The sequence below is a fragment of the Cebus imitator genome, unplaced genomic scaffold, assembly GCF_001604975.1.
Source record: "Cebus imitator isolate Cc_AM_T3 unplaced genomic scaffold, Cebus_imitator-1.0 Scaffold215, whole genome shotgun sequence".
Taxonomy (NCBI): Eukaryota; Metazoa; Chordata; class Mammalia; order Primates; family Cebidae; genus Cebus; species Cebus imitator.
In genome coordinates this window covers 1,875,041-1,879,191 of record NW_016107530.1, presented here as the reverse complement: position 1 = coordinate 1,879,191, position 4,151 = coordinate 1,875,041, and the positions used below count along the sequence as shown (strand labels likewise).

General features: G+C 41.5%; 1 protein-coding gene across 1 annotated transcript in view; it reads left to right on the top strand.

Moving 5' to 3' along the window:
- EIF4EBP2 (eukaryotic translation initiation factor 4E binding protein 2) overlaps nucleotides 1-4,151 on the top strand; it is a 23,186-nt gene that overhangs the window by 3,081 nt on the left and 15,954 nt on the right. The window lies entirely within an intron of this gene.

Below are 4,151 nucleotides of genomic sequence, written 5' to 3'. Positions count from 1 at the left end.
TAGTAGAGACGGGGTTTCACCATGTTGACCAGGATGGTCTCGATCTCTTGACCTCGTGATCCACCCGCCTTGGCCTCCCAAAGTGCTGGGATTACAGGCTTGAGCCACCGCGCCCGGCCAGCCGGGATTAATTTTTAAAGTGCTTGGAAAGATTCTGCTAGAAATACTGATTCATTTGCCCCTCCTCCTAACACACTCAATCACCACTGTTTTCTCAGTTATCACTTAACTTCCCTCCAGAGTGTTTCTACACAGTTTTTTGTTTTGTATTTAAATACTTGTCATCCTGGCTCCTTAATGTATTTATTGGGAGAACCCATCGTAATATTTGGATTTTTAACACGAGGTCTTATTTAATATGTTTATAAGGATATAGTACTGTTGAAATTGGCTTTAATCACTATTACAGCAATTAATGCTGTTTAGGTGTTGTGTACTTACTGATTTAAGTTCCCCCTCTGATGGTTTGTGTATATCTAATGCTACATTCATCTTCCTCTTACTATGTAATTTTATTTCCCTCAACCAGGGTGCAGTAGTTTGTTATCTGGCTACCTCCAGATGCCTGAATTAATATGGTTAGGTATCAATAGTGAATTTTGTGCACCCAGGGAGTGCTTTGCACAAAAGGAGACAACAGACAAAAGTAGGAAGTACAGTCCTTGGTCTGAATAGGTTTAAAATGATTTGGGGGTACTGGCAGACAGATTTTTAGTTCTGGAAGAGTAGAGTCAAGTGCTAACATATATTTCAGAGTTGAAAACATTTAGAAAAATGAGTGGGAGGCTTGTGTTGGAAATCTCTATTTAGTGGTAAGGGAGGGGATTAACATTTCCTGCCTCAAAATCCTGGAAACCTGGAGGGTCACATACATGTTAGAGCATTCTGGCATAACAGCAGTTGGTGGACCAAATGCCCTAAATGATCAGACTGAGCAGGGACATTCACAGCATACTGAACTTAAAGTTTCTCCCCCTTTCCCCTTTAAGAGTCCTTTATTCATTGGGGTTCAGAGGTTACAGCTTACCCTTGAGGTTTCTCAAAATTGCCTTCCTGTGGTTTGGGAAGTAAGAAGTGGGTGAAAACACACTGGCTGAAACCTTCTGGATTTCTCACATTGTTAGAAGAGTACCCTTTCTTGTTATGAAGGAATAAGAAACTTTTTGTTGGGTAAATTCCAGGGCAAAAAAAAAAAAAGTTCTTGGATTTTATTTTATTTTTCTATCAGCCTGTGGAGGAGTAGGGATGATATTTAGTTCTTCCATTGAGAAGCTACTTCTACCCTCAAAGGAAGGTAAAGTTACTATAGTTGGCTTGACTTTTATAACACTAGTGAGCTGGAAGAGACCTAATGCTTTCATTTTATTATTGAGAGAAACTGGGACCCAGAGAAGTTAAGTAACTTGTTAGTGTTATACAGCTAATTATTTTCTGTGGCTCCCTCAAAATATAGTATGCTGATCACTATTCCAGTTTTTTCCTCAACTCTTTTAAGATGCTTATCTTACTAGGAAAGGAAGTTTGCAAACATTTAAAGAGACTTTTCTACCTCTGGAATGCTAGCTAATATTCTTTCCACTACCTTATTTCCTTTCTAGGTGCTGAACTGTCCCCTTTTAGGAGAGTTGTGCTCTGCCGAATGAGCAGAAACTTAAAGATCTCTTTTACCCTTTCTCTTTGCCTTTCTTTTCCTGCACAGCCGTCTCATCAGCCATGGAGAAGTATGCTGTTAACCATAACAAGGGCAACAGAGGGGAACTAACTGTGATGGTCTGAAATTTTGTCCGTGCTGTAGCTCTTCCTTTCTGCCTCTTGGATAGTTGCTGTGATTGGTTTACTGGGGCAGAATTTCATAAAGGATGGGTTTGGAAAGAAGAAGAAGGCAGGGAAAAGGTAAAATAATCCGCTTGGAGTGAACTCTACTTATAAGAATATAGCGAAGGGAGCTGCTTTTTTAATCTGGTTCCCTTGGGAGGAGTAAGTAGAGTTCTGGGAAGGAAAGCCAGCATCTGACCATGTCATAAAATTTCTAACTCTGTATTCTTGGGCTGAGTTTACTCAATAACTTCTGAACCAACAAATGTCATTTATTTAACACTCTAACTTCAGTTACTAGCCAGAGGACTTCATTATTATATATGAGAAATGCTTGAAAAACGTAGTTAAGGGTGTTCAAACACTTTGCCTTGTGTTTGAGGAAGATGGCATTTACTTAGAGTAACACAACATATGTTGACATTTTGTAGGAGATTCAACTTTAATCTCAGATTCATCAGCTGCCAATACATATGTAGTAGAAAGTGTACCTCAGTTTTGATGTTGGGTGCATTTTGCTGGCAAGGGACTGAATTCTAAGCCTGAGGAAGGCAGTAGTCCACATCCTCAAGGCAGTGCACCGTGTGGAGGGAGTGCCTCTGCCTGACCTAAGCCAGCTACAGCCTGACAAGGAAAGCGGGCACAGGTGGATAGTGCAGCATGCACGACAGACCTGTGCACAGCTCCCTGTAGCTCTCCGGAGGCCTGCTCTCTGGAACAGTAAGAAGAAAAAGTGACTAGCCTGTAAATTGGCACTAAGGCTATTCTGCAGAAGCCTTTTGAGGATAGTAGTCTTAAAGACGGTTTTATAAGAGGCATCTTGCAGCCGGGTGTGATGGCACATACCTATGATCCCAGCACTTTGGGAGGCAGACACGGGTGGATCATGAGGTCAAGAGATCGAGACCATCCTGGCCAACCAAGAGATTGGATTGAGACCATCCTGGCCAACATGGTGAAACCCCGTCTTTACTAAAAATGCAAAAATTAGCTGGGTGTGGTGACGTTCCTCTGTAATCCCAGCTACTCAGGAGACAGACAGGAGAATCACCTGAACCTGGGAGCCAGAGGTTACAGTGAGCTGAGATGGCGCCACTGCTCTCAAACCTGGCGACAGAGTGAGACTCCATCTCAGAAAAAAAAAGGTGGGGGGATCTTGCGTGGTTTGGAGACTCTGTAGGTTGATTGTGTGTTGTGTATGACAATTTACAGATCAGACGGGGTAAAGTTAGCATGGAGAAAGTTAGTTAATCTGGTTATAGAGGAAGAGAGCCTAAGCAGGACAGTTTATTGGTGAATGGCAGAAAAACTTTAGTTAAATTAGTGTTTAAGATTTTTTTTTGAGACAGAGTCTTGCTCTGTTGTCCACACTGGAGTACAGTGGCATGATCTTGGCTCACTGTAACCCCCACCTCCCAGGTTCAAGCAGTTCTTCTGCCTCAGCCTCCCAAGTAGCTGGGATTACAGGCGCCTGCCACCGTGCCCAGCTGATTTTTGTATTTTCAGTTGAGACGGGTTTCACCATGTAGGTCAGGCTGGTCTTGAACTCCTGACCACGAATGATCTGTCCACCTGAGCCTCCCAAAGTGGTGGGATTGAGCCACCATGCCTGGCTCTGTTTGTTTTGTTAATGTAAAAATCGTCTCTGTTGGTTTCTTAGCACTTCAGGGATTTGATGGTTGTACACACTGAATGTGGTTTGGCTACCACCAGTGTCCTGGGAGGACAGAGTTAGGCAGCTTTTAGTTTCCTCTGGGTTATTTGCCATAGAGTTTTTCAGGAGTCTGTCTCCTCATCCACAGTCTCCAAGAAGAACAGATGTTTAAAACGGAAGTTCTTTCATGAATGTTCTCTAATTCAGTCAATAAAACATGACCTTACCTTCCTAAGTTGAAATAATAAGAGACAGAGAAAAACACTTTTTTTGTTAACTCTCTTCTGTTTTTTCCTTTTTTTCCCCTTTTTATGGAGGTGAGAGAGAGAGAGACACCGCTTAGACTTCTTTTCTGAGTGCATTAGAAACACTTGCTGCTTATTTATCTTGTATCTGTTTAAAGGAGAATACATGAGACATAGCTGGAGAATTGTCAACAATTCCTAATAGAAAATTGAGGTTACATGCCAAATGCTTTATTTCTTTTTTTAATTCAATGTCTAGGCTTGAAGGATACCTTCTCCCTCATGGTCCCTGCTGCCTTTGAAGTGTTAGTCTGTATGTATATATTTATAAGAGTTTTGCAAGCATCTTCTTTCTTAGTTCCTTATAATGGTTTTTAAATATACTATCTCTTGATTTTTTTTTTTTTTTTTTTTTGGGACGGAGTTTCGCTCTTGTT